Below are 12,933 nucleotides of genomic sequence, written 5' to 3'. Positions count from 1 at the left end.
ATCTGACCCAATCCTCTCACCATCCTGGAATGACATTCAGGTACATTACAAGGGTTGGTGGTGTGGGACTGTCCCCCAGCATCCTAGCCACCCCCCCATTCAATGCCAAAGCACCCCCATCATTGTGACAACCGAAGTCTGCCTACCAGGAATTCCCAAAACACACCCCCAGGTCAGGAAGGAACATGACCCTTGTCTGTCTGGTTCTTTGCCAGTATCCCCACCACCCTAGCACAAGACCCTGCACGCAGCTCAGTCAGCATTTGTTGAGTAATCATCGTACAGTCCAGCTATCTATGCTGTGATTTACTGCCCGCTGTCCACAAGGCTCCCCTGTCCTCTCTTCACCCCTCCTGCCTAGGGAAAGGGGGAAGAAAAGAACTCAAGAGTGTGCAGGGGCTAGCCTCTCCCTCAAAGGTGTCTAAACTGTTCATGGATGTTATGGGCAAATGGGTACTTTAGGGGTTCTCAGGAGAGGGGCTGATTTCTAGTCCTGATGGGGATGGAGTAAGGCCAGGGGGTGCACAGAAAAGCAGAGATACCTGAAAAGATAAGAATGGTTCAGTGGTGGGGTGCCTGGCTGGCTCAGTCAGTAGAGAGTAGGTGACTCTTGACCTCAGGGTCATGAGTTCAAACCCCATGTTGGACTTAGAGCTGACATTAAAAAAGAAAAAGAAGAAAAAAAATGAGAGAAGAATGGCTCAGTGGTTAGAACCACAGATTCTGGGGCCTTACAGCCTAGCTCCGGCTCTGGCTCTGGCTGTGCCACTTACCAGCTGTTAAAAGTCTGGGAACCTCTCAGTGCCTCCCTTATCTCATCCATAAAGTGAAGATAATAGCAGTTAATGTTGTTTTGAAGGCTAAATGAGATAATTCATGCAAAGTGATTAGGACAGGGCTTAACATGTTATAATCATGCATAGTTGTTCTTATGAAACAGCAGTGACTTGGATAACCGAACTATCATCCCTTCAGCCTAGCATTCTCCCACCCTCTCCCCCTTCCTTTCCTCACCCTCCTCCTTTGCACTTTAATTGGTGGATGGTCAGAGACCCAGGGCACACGACCACCTTCCCACTGCCCTTTTTCAACTTTCCCTTGCATCCCTGAGATGCAAAGACCATCTCAGAGAGCCATTCCGTGGGCCCTGGCCAGACTCCTCCAGGGCTGTGACATGTTCCTGGCGCCCTCCCGGCCAACCTGGGAGGTGCCACCCACCACTTGTTTCCTGCCCTACTCCCCCAGGCCCAGCACAGGAAAACACCGCCAGGCAAGCCCTCCTACCCCCTTCTAGGTTTGTGTCCCCTCCAAGTCCCTACCCTGTCCACAACCTCAAAGTCACAACTCTCCCTAGATAGGTGCCCGCTACCTCCGTGCACCCCAATGTGTGTGTCCATTCCCTAGTCTGTGACACCAGAATTGTACACACCCGAGTGTGTGTGACCCCTTGCGTGTCCAAACCCCTGTGTGTGTGACTCTAGGAACATCCACTTCTGTTGACACCCTTGACTGTGAGCCCCAAACAGCCATAACGCTGCAGCCTGGAAAGCACCACTGCTGGTGTGGGGAGGAACGCAAAATGGAGCAGTCCGCCCAGGATCATACCACTAGAAAGGGGATGGCCACCTTACAACATACCATTTGTTTGTGGGGTAGGATTGCGACAGCTGCCTCATCCCCTAATGGAGAGGGGAATGTCGCAATCTTGCTTGTCCCAAGATTCCCGTCCCGTCCTCCCGACTCCCACCCGCCTCAGGCGTGCCTTGCGCTCTGGTCGCGCCCTCAACCTCTCTCGCATCCGCCATCTTAACCACTCTCACCCCCCCCCCCCCACCCTCGATTCCTTAGAAGCCTCTGTCATTGTACCGGAACCTCCAATTGGCTCAGGGCTGGGGAATCAGAGACTGCCGTGGGCTCTTATTGGTCGATGGTAGAATTCCGCTTGGGTCTCAGAGACTAACAGCCCGCCTCCGCTCGCGCGCGCCGGTCTCCCATTGGTCACGGGCTCGGGCATGTGCAGTGGGTGCCAGACCCGGGTGCCCAGCCACTGAAGCGAGGCTTTGGAGATTTCGGATGGTGGGTTCGAGTACCATCTCGGGAGGGTCAGTTGGTTCACCTGTAAAAAGGTGGTGCTTCCTGTTGGGGGTTAGTGAGATGACATACCGGGCCATGATGTCCTGTGTAAACGCTAAATTGTAAACTCTAACAAAGCCAGTAGGGTTTTCCTGCCCGTACCCAGTTGTTCTTGGGTGCATTTATTCTCTAGTTAACGCAGAATAGAAAGTATTCTCTGACTTTGGGTTCTAGGAAATACTCCAAGAAGTTACTTTAATAAAATAAAATTAAGCCGCAGTAGGACGGGCACAGGTTGGTTGTCTGGCTCTCCCAATACCATAAATTGCAGAGTGAACATCTGTGGTCTTTGGGTTCAGTGTGCTAAAATCATTAATTTTACTCCTCTGACAGATGGGTACAAAATTGACAACATCCCTCATGGCGAGGACTTTGACAAAATATGTTTAAGAGAATAAATATTTTCCCCAGTTTTCGAACCAGAGGGGACAGGATCATGGTGATTGACATGTGTTATTTAATATACGTAGGTGGCTCAGTCTGTTAAGCGCCGACTTAGGCTCAGGTCATGATCTCACATCCGTGAGTTCGAGCCCTGCCTCGGGCTCTGTGCTGACAGCTCAGAGCCTGGAACCTGCTTTGGATTCTGTGTCTCCCTCTCTCTCTCTCTCTCTCTGCCCCACCCCTGCTTGCTCTCACTCTCTCTGTCTCTCAAAAATGAATAAACGTTAAAAAAAATTTAATATACATCGTAGGTGATTAGCCAGTTACCTGTCTTAAAGTTTGCAATTTTTACATTATATATGTATGTAAATTAAAATTTAAGCATATATATGTGCATTATAAAATACATACAAATAATAAATACATGATTCATAGGGATGTAGATGATATAGATGGAGGAGTGGGGCTTCGGTTCACTGTCCTGGGTCAGTTACATGCTGAAAGGCAAGTAACTGTTGATAATTTCACATGGTGATCTCAATTTTAGGAAGCCTGAGCCCTGAGCCCCCTGCCTTCACCAGGTGGGGCACATTTCCCTTAATTTGCTTGGAAACTCCAAATCTATGGCCAGCGCTGCCTCCACTGCTGAAAACACAAGCTGACCTCTGCGTCAGCTCTGATCCTGGGAAGATTGTTATTTTAAGTGTGTGTATGGGTGTGTGGCATACCGGGTCGGGGTACTTTGTCATCACTGGATGTTTCTGATGGTGGCTGGGTTTATAACATTATATACTTCAGTTTAGTATCTTCCCCCCTGGGGGCCATTGTTGGTGAGAGGTGAATTGCTTTCATTTGGGATCTTGCCCTAATTATTATACTATGGTATAGCCCAACAGGCAATAAATACACCCCAAAGTGATACAATTGAAGAGGACTGGAGGGGAACTAAAGACAATCTTTAGCCTCTGAATAAAAGAATGAGCCTATCTAAAATAAAGTGCTTAAAGGAAACCTCCAAGAGGGGCACCTGGGTGGCTCAGTCAGTTAAGTGTCCAACTTATGCTCAGGTCATGATCTTACGGTTCATGAATTTGAGTCCTGCTTTGGGCTCTGTGCTGACAGCTCAGAGCCTGGAGCCTGCTTCTGATTCTGGGTCTCCCTCTCTCTCTGGCCCTCCCCCACTCATGCTCTGTCTCTCTTTCTCTCTCTCTCCCAAAAATAAATAAATATTAAAAAATATTAAAAAAGAAAACCTGCAAGAAATGTAGTTTTCGTTGTTCATCTGTAGCCCTTTAAATTACACAGATTTCATCATCAACCCCAGTTTAGACCTTGATTACAAGCAACTTGAAAAAAAATTGGTTTTTGTTTATTTGCTAGGTTTGGCAGCTATGGGAAAACACAGTGTGTGCGTTTATAATTTTATGATCAATGGAGCTTTTAGGAAATGGGGTGATAAATATGCACATATGCTTGCTTGAGTCCTGCAAGTTAGTCAGGAAGTTTTAATGTCTATTTCTTTCTTTCTTTTCTTTTTTTTTTTTTTTTTTGCCAACGATGGTCTTTTAAAGTCGAAGCAAAACCTTCTCAAGCTTTTTTTTTCTTTTTTTTCTCTTGATTTTCTTTGATTTGTGACTGAAAGATACTTTGTCAATGTTTGCAAATAGGAGTCTGGGTCTGAGGTCTAGCTCCACAGCAGGGAGGGATGGGACACTTGGGAGGGCAGGGATTTAGTGGGTTTTTTTTCTGATTAATTAGTCATAGTCTTATCAAAGATAGATGAACTCCTATGTAAAATTTGAATTATAAAAGAATTATAGTGGTGTGGGGTATCTGGCAATGAGTGAGGCCAGGTACCAAACAGAATCTCTCCTCCCTCCTGAATCAGGCTGTGAATATCTGCTTGTGAAATCCCTGAACGCCCTAGCAGTTTGGGTTCCACAAAGAGTAAAAATAGGTGCCAGGTAGGGTGCAGTGAGTGGCCAGACGGCTTCTGAGCCTCATCCCAGATTTATTTTCCCAGATGAAGGAAACCACGTGTTGAAATCAAACAACCAATTGGAGTAAAATATCTTGTAATTGGTTTGTAACCAAGTGCACTTGGGTAGGTTGTTTGCAAAGATGAGCGTTATGGACTGAATTGTGTCCTTTGAAAATTCATATGTTGAGGCCCTAACCCCTAATGTGACTGTATTTGCAGATGGGGACTTTTAAGAGATATCTACGGTTGAATGAGGTCACAAAGACGGGACCCTTATCCAATAGGGCTGGTGTCCTTACAAAAAGAAGAAGAGAGGGATGCCTGGGTGGCTCAGTCGGTTAGAGCTAGGCATCTGATTTCAGCTCAGGTCATGATCTCACCATTCGTGGGTTCAGGCCCATGTTGGGCTCTGTGCTGACAGCTCAGAGCCTGGAGCCTGCTTCAGACTCTGTGTCTCCCTCTCTCTCTGCCCCTCCCCCCTCAAAAATGAATAAACATTAAAAAAAGGGGAGGAAGAGGCACCAGAGGTTTGTGTACAGAGAAAAGGCCACGTGAGGACACAGTGAGAAGATGGCCATCTGCAAGCCAAGGAGAGAGACTTCAAGAGAAACCAGACTTGCCAACACCTTTGATGAGGGAGCGCTGAGCAAGCTGAGGGCGAAGTACAGGCTAACAGCACCCTCCCCCTCAAGGTGGGATATGTGTGATATTCCTCAGACACTCCAGCTGCCCAAGAACAGGGGAAAGGAAAGAAAGCAAATGGTTGACTGATAGAGATCACAGTCGTGCAGGACAGGAGTCTCCTTCAGTTTATGGACAACTTAGTAAAGTCACAGTATACTGCAAATAAAAGGCAATCTAATCCATAGCCTAATCTCCAGACACCTATAGACTCCGTTTCCTGGAGCCCTAATATCACGCTCATCAAGATGTAAGGGAGTGTAAGTGCTTGCCATGGTGATGTGGGAAACAAAGGCAAATGAAAAATTATATTCCCTTACTGCCTACAGCCCATTGACGAGTCTTTCAAACAGGCAGAGTGACCTTCTTCTAGGAACTCAACTGCCTCGATGATGACACTTTGCTAGGGGCAAAAGGAATCTTGGCTTAACATTATCCCGACCCCCCAGGATCCTGTGAGTCTCCTCAAACACAGAAAACTTCCTTTGCCAACCTCCTTTATGCTTAACCCCCAAGTATATGTTGGCAATTATACTCTAAGCATATGGCCCCTGATATACATATCTGAAGGCTCTCATGACTGAGGTTTTACTAAACAGTATTAAATGACGTTTTCCTAACAACAGCTAGCCCCTCAAGGTCCTGGAAACCTGGCTCCTAAAATTCCTTAGAGACTTATGCTGTCCCTAACCCCCTCCCAACCTGAAGGTATATAATCAGTCACTCTTCCCAACCCCAATGCAGCTCTTTCTGCCCATGGGTCCTGTCCCCGTGCTTTAATAAAATCACCTTTCTGCACCAAAGACATCTTCAAGAATTCTTTCTTGGCCATTGGCTCTGAACCCCACCATCACCCCAAAACTCCATCACCTTGATCTTGGACTTCCACCCTCCAGAGCTGTGAGAAAAATATATTTCTCTTGTTTAAGCCAACCAGTCTGTGGTATTTTGTAATGGCAGCCCTGGCAGATGAACAGAGACGGCCACAAACATTCCCCCGTATCTGCAGTCCTGCCCCTTAGCAATGTGATTTTGCAGCTACCATATCCAGAGCTGGAGTCTGTTTCCTCACCCCTTGAAACTAGGCTGGCCTTGTGACTTGCTGTGACCAACAGCATACAGCAGAAGTGCCATTATGTGAGATCCAGAGACTAGTCCTCAAGAAGGATGCAGCCTTGGCCATAGTGGAGCAGGGCTCTGAGCCCTCCTGGTGAGGAAGCCGACCTGGCTTCTTGAGAGGAGGTGTGGCAGAGAACCAAGACACCCCTGATGACAGCCAGCACCAACCACCAGACTTGTGAGCCAACCCTCCAGTTGACTACAGCCAAGAGAGAGCAGAGGAAACTCTAAGAGAGGAACCACCAGCTGATCCCAGCTCACCATACACAGTTGTAGTTCAAAGCCACCATGTTCTGTAGTTACATTGCAACAGCAACTGAACTGACACAGTTCTTCTCTCTCCCTGACCAGGGCTGAGTGGACCTGGCAGTGTTCCTCAAGAGCAAATTTTGTTTTGGTGGCCAAAGGCCCGATCCTTGGGAGGCCTGGAACTACCACAAGGAGACGGACCCTCCAGTCCCCCAGGGCTGGGAGTCCCAGTGTGACACTCAACACTTGTCGGCTTCAATTCTCTTTCCCCAGATTAAAAGTCAGTAGTAGCCTTTGCTGTCTTGGAAATTGCGGTGATAACTACTGGAAAATCCAAAAACAAAGAAAGGCTTCTTTAAGCAATTATGAGGCTTCGCTAGAGAAATGGCGCTACAAGGTATATTATGGACAAGTGATGGTATATAATTTGAATACCTAGTTATTAGTGTGAATAACCAAGATGAAGGTTCTGTATATGTTTGTTTGTTTGTTTGTTTATTGAGAGAGAGTACAAGCAGGGAATGGGCAGAGGGAGAGGGAGAAAGAGAATACCAACCAGGCTCCAAGCCCAGCGCAGAGCCTGACACAGGGCTTGATCCCACAACCTTGAGACCATAACCTGAGCCAAACTTAAGAGTCAAACACTCAGCCCACTGAATCATCTAGGCGCCCCTAGTGCTATAGGTTTTTTTAAGTTTATTTATTTATTTTGAGAGAGAGAGAGAGAGAAAGCACAAGCAGGGGAGGGGCAGAGAGAGAGGGAGTGAGAGAGAATCCCAAGCAGGCTCCATGCTGTCAGCACAGAGCCAGACATGGGGCTCAAACTCATGAACCGTGAGATCACAACCTGAGCCCAAATCAAGAGTCGGATGCTTAACTGACCGAGCCACCCAGGTGCCCTTAGTAATGTATAAGTTTAAATGTAGAAAGGGACACCTGGCTGGTTCAGTCCAAAGAGCACTGATTCTTGATCTTGGGGTTGTGATTTCGAGCCCCATGTTGGATATAGAGTACTTAAACATTAACAAAAAATAAGTGTAGAAACAGCATTTTTCAAAATCAGAGAGAAAAGTGTTAAAATTGCCTGATTATTTTAATACATTCACTCAGCATGTTACAGAGTGCTTTACATTGTCAAAGAGTAGTTGGAATTTTTTCTTGATTTCAAGTTAAATCCACAATGTTAAAACACATTGTGGGGCACCTGGGTGGCTCAGTTGGTTGAGCATCTGACTTTGGCTCAGGTCATGATCTCACAGTTCGTGAGTTCAAGCCCCACATCAGGCTCACTGCTATCAGCCTGTCAGCTCAGAGCCTGCTTCAGATCCTCTGTCCCTCTCTCTGTGCCCCTCCCCTGCTTATACTCTGTGGGGGAGGGGCAAATATAAAATAACAATAAATAAATAAATAAAATAAAAATAAATAATAAATAAATAAAAATATTTTTTAAAACACACATTGTAATTTCCATCAGTAACTTGTTAGCATTGGGTGAGATCTCTTCCAAAGGTGTGATTTCTGCTGAAGACTTTCAAAGACATTCTCTAATGCAGTGTCATTAAGAAGGTCTTTTAGGGGCACCTGGGTGTCTCAGTCAGTTAAGCATCTGACTTCATCTCAGGTCATGATCTCACCGTTTGTGGGTTCGAGCCCCGCGTTGGGCTCTGTGCCAACAGCTCAGAGCCTGGAGCCTGTTTCAGATTCTGCATCTCCCTCTCTGACCCCCCCCCCACACACACACACTCTGTCTCCCTCTGTCTCAAAAATAAATAAACATTAAAAAAATTTTTTTAAAAAGAAGGTCTTTTATTTCTCTGCCCACATGAGCACTGACTTTCGGGCTGAGACTTTCCATTTCATATTTTGATTAAGCAGTGAGTAGGTTTGTGTCCAACACTGATTGAAATAGGAAACTGAGGGGCACCTGGGTGGCTCAATCAGTTAAGCATCCAACTTTGGCTCAGCTCATTGTCTCACACACAGTGCAGAGCCTGCTTCAGATCCTCTGTCTCCCTCTCTCTCAACCCCTCTCCCGCTCTTTCTCTCTCAAAAATACATAAACAGGGGCGCCTGGGTGGCGCAGTCGGTTGAGCGTCCGACTTCAGCCAGGTCACGATCTCACGGTCCGTGAGTTTGAGCCCCGCGTCGGGATCTGGGCTGATGCCTCAGAGCCTGGAGCCTGTTTCCGATTCTGTGTCTCCCTCTCTCTCTGCCCCTCCCCCGTTCATGCTCTGTCTCTCTCTGTCCCAAAAATAAATAAACGTTGAAAAAAAAATTAAAAAAAAATACATAAACATAAAAAAGGTAACTGAAATACATCCCCAGGTTGCAGAGGGAAAGGTGAGCCACATGGCTGAGAGATCTCCAGAAACTCTGGCAAACGAATGTATGTATATACTTCACATGCATACTCACACACAGACAGGAGCGTACGTGTTTGTGTGGCTCATAGAGCCGCGGATTGGTCAGGGACCTCAAGGGGGAAAAACCTAATATTGTCACTGAAGTGATTTGGTAGGTGACACCACCATCCTCAGTACCTAATTATTTTCCTCAAATAGTTCAGTGAGTAACTGCACAAGAGTTCAGGATTCAATCTTAGGCACGAGAGGAACACCTATAAAATTTGTAGAATGCATTAGATCCGCCGAACCAAAATGTATTCATTCAACAAATATTTTTGAGTGCCAGCTCTGTCCCAGGCACTGCGTTCAGCCTGGTGGTTAAAAACCTGAGCAGAGCTGCTGCCCTCACAGGGCTTCCATCCAGAGGTGGAAATGGACAGGTCAGCAGGCAAGAATTGATTGCTTGGCTCCAAAACAAGAGATTCATGATTAAAGTTTATAAACTATCTCATTCTTTTTTCTTTCCAGCTTTACTGAGAGAGAATTGACAAATAAAAGCGGTATATATTTAGGGTGTACAAAGTGATGGTTTGATAGATGATACATTGTGGTATGAGGACCACAATCAAGTTACTAACACATCCCATCACCTCATAGAGCTACTGTGTGTGTGTGTGTGTGTGTGTGTGTGTGTGTGTGTAGAGAACACTTCATTTCTATTCTCTTAGCAAACGTCAAGTATACAATATAGTATTGTTAACTATAATCACCATGCTGTGCCTTGGATCTCCAGAATTTACTCATCTTATAATTGGAAGTTTGTACCCTTTGACCAACGTCTCCCCATTCCCTTCACCTCTCTCCTCCTGCCAGGCCCTGGCAGCCACTATCGAATTCTAAAGACATCATTACAGGGCACCTGGGTGGCTAAATAGGTGGAGCATACAACTCTCCATCTTGGGGACCCCGAGTCCCACATTAGATGTGGAGATTACTTAAAAATCAAATCTTCTAGGGGTGCCTGGGTGGCTCAGTCTGTGGACTGTCCGACTCTTGATTTCAGCTCAGATCATGATCTCATGGTTTGTGAGTTTGAGCCCCATGTGTGGCTCTGTGCTGTGGCAGGGGGGAGCCTGCTTGGGGTTCTCTCTCTCCCTCTCTTTCTGCCTCTTCCCTTCTCTCTCTCATGCTCTCTCTCTCTCTCTCAAGGTAAATCAACTTTAAAAAAATAAAATAAAATCTTTTTTAAAAAGGATATCATATGGGGCTCCTGGGTGGCTCACTGGGTTAAGTGTCTGACATCGGCTGAGGTCATGACCTCACGTTTCATGGGCTCAAGCCCCGTGTCAGGCTCTGTGTTGACAGCTCAGAGCCTGGAGTCTGCTTCAGACTCTGTCTCCCTCTCTCTCTTCCCCTCGCCTAGTCATGCTCTGTCTCTCTCAGTCTCTCAAAAATGAATAAATGTTAAAAAAAAAAAAGGACATCATACAGCATTGTGTCTTTTAAAATACAGTTAACTATGCTTCCTGAATTTGGCGAACTCCACAAAAATGTGGGATTTTTCAGTCTCCATAATTTTGATTCTATTTTAGGCACAGAATTGAGCATTGAGCATTTCCCTGCTTGGGTAAATCTGATCTGCTCACTTCCAGGGAAATTTGGGACCCTAAACACCAAATCTTCCCTCTTATAGAATGTGAATCTGCTGCCAGTGGCGAGAGGTGGTAACTAAACCGACCAGAGCACCATCAGTGGTCCCTTCCCCAAACTCAGGGTGCAGATTGGCCCGTCTCCGCATCCACAGGTTGAAACTTTCAGGATCAGTTTCCCTTTTGGCAGACTGTATAACTTGCGAAATACGGTCTGATGGTCTGCAATCGCGGATTGCAATCCAGATTGCAGATGCTGGTTCGATCAGCTGTCCTCGATGCCTTCGCACACAAGAGATCTGTCCCTGCTTAGGACAGGGGGATTGACCTGATGAATTACTGAGGTATCTCTACGCCATCAGATGCCTGTTGCACATCTGCTACATGCTGCACGTTCTGCTGGATGCTTTATCTATATCCTCTGCTCTAAACCTTCATGACAAACCCACAAGATAGCTATTTTGTCCCCATTTTACTAGCAAGGAAACTGAGATTCAGAGAATGTAGGTGACTTGTTTGCTCAAGGTCACAAAACCAGTACGGATAAGGCTGGGCCCTGTTTTCTAAAATCCGGCTCCCAGCGCAACCCCCCCTGCCCCCACCACTGCCGCTCAGCCCCATTCATCTATCAAACTCCTATGCATCCTTCAGATCTTAGCTGCAATCCCATTCTCCCAGGAACTCCTTCCCTGGCACACTGAGTTCAGGTTCTCTGCTTCTTCTGCATACTCCCCAGGCTTTCTGGACTTGCCCCATCACATTTACTACCAACTTGCAGATCCCTCCTCTGTCAGTGAGCAAGAGACTTACAGCCTCATTTTGCAGTTTCAGGTGTATGAGGACATTAAAGAAATAGCTACTGGGGCGCCTGGGTGGCTCAGTTCGTTAAGTGTCAGACTGTTGATTTCGGCTCAGGTCATGATCTCACAGTTCATGGGATCCAGCCCCGTGTTGGGCTTGACTGCAAAGAGCCTGCTTGGGATTCTCATTCTCTCTCTGTCTCTCTGTCTCTCTGTCTCTCTCTCAAAATAAATAAACATTAAATAAAAAAAGAAATAGCTATGGGGGTACCTGGCTGGCTCAGTGGGTGGAGTGACTCTTGGTATCAGGGTCATGAGTTTGAGCCCCACGTTGGGTGAGGAGATTACTGAAAAATAAAATCTTTAAAATAATTAAATAGAAACGCCTGGGTGGCTCAGTTGGTTGAGCGTCGGACTTTGGCTCAAGTCATGATCTCGCAGTTCCAGCCTCTCATCGGGCTTTGTGCTGACAGCCCAGATTCTGATTCTCTATCTCCTTCTCTCTCTGCTGCTTCCCCACTCTTGCATCCTTTCTCTCTATCAAAGATAAATAAATAAACATTTATAAATAGATAAATAGGGATGCCTGTGTGGCTCAGTCAGTTAGGTGTCTGACTTTGGCTTAGGTCATGATCTCATGGTCTGTGGGTTTGAGCCCTGCGTCAGGCTCTGTGCTGACAGCTCAGAGCCTGGAGCCTGCTTTGAATTCTGTGTCTCCCTCTCTCTCTGCTCTTCCCCAGCTTGTGCTCTCTCTTTCACAATAGTACATAAACTTAAAAACAAACAAACAAACAAATATAAATAAATAAATAACACTAAGGCATAAACCACAAAACTGGGGGGGAAAAACCCGAAATGGCTATTGCATGAGTGAATAAATGAACGTGTGAATGATGCACTCCCCCAGTCTCCAGTACCCCACAGTCCACCCCCTTACATAGGGCCTGCCAGTGCTGAGCCCCCTGGGGTGGGAGACAGAGTACAAAAACAAATGAGACCCACATTTTCTAGTTCATTGCTAGTTAGGGAGACATTCCAGAAAATAATGGTAATGTAGAGTGCCCGAGCTGGAGGAGAGGATGGGGTGGAGGGAGGGCAGCTGAGGGAAGGAAAATCAACTGACATCACTAGAGATGAAACACATAGTTTGTTTCACCCAAATAATTTCCTCAATTCAAATATGAGAACAATCATCTGAATATAAATTGCGGACTAGAGAATTGAACCTCACGCCTTAACAGTCAGATGCTGATGCATAGACGAAGTGAGCACATTTTTACCTGTGAGTGATTTATTATTTACAAGGGGGTATTATTGCAAGTGACCTATTATTTGCCAGTAGTTCTAAGGCATTTTGCATGTCACCCGTCCCCTAGTCCCTGCTTGCTCAGTCACACATTGCCCTCCTCCTGATTCCCAGCTCTGGCCCTCACTCCCTCACTAGGCTAGTTCTCTCTTTGGACAGTACGGGGATGAGTCCCCTGCCTCCCAGAAGGCTGGAAGCAATATGAGGACAGGAACAAAGAGTGACTCATATTTCTGTGTTCCCTCCACAGCATTTGGGGCAGGTCAGACCAAAAGATGGAGGAAGG

The sequence above is a fragment of the Leopardus geoffroyi genome, chromosome X (assembly GCF_018350155.1).
Source record: "Leopardus geoffroyi isolate Oge1 chromosome X, O.geoffroyi_Oge1_pat1.0, whole genome shotgun sequence".
NCBI classification, from domain to species: Eukaryota; Metazoa; Chordata; class Mammalia; order Carnivora; family Felidae; genus Leopardus; species Leopardus geoffroyi.
Note: the sequence above shows the minus strand (reverse complement) of the source record.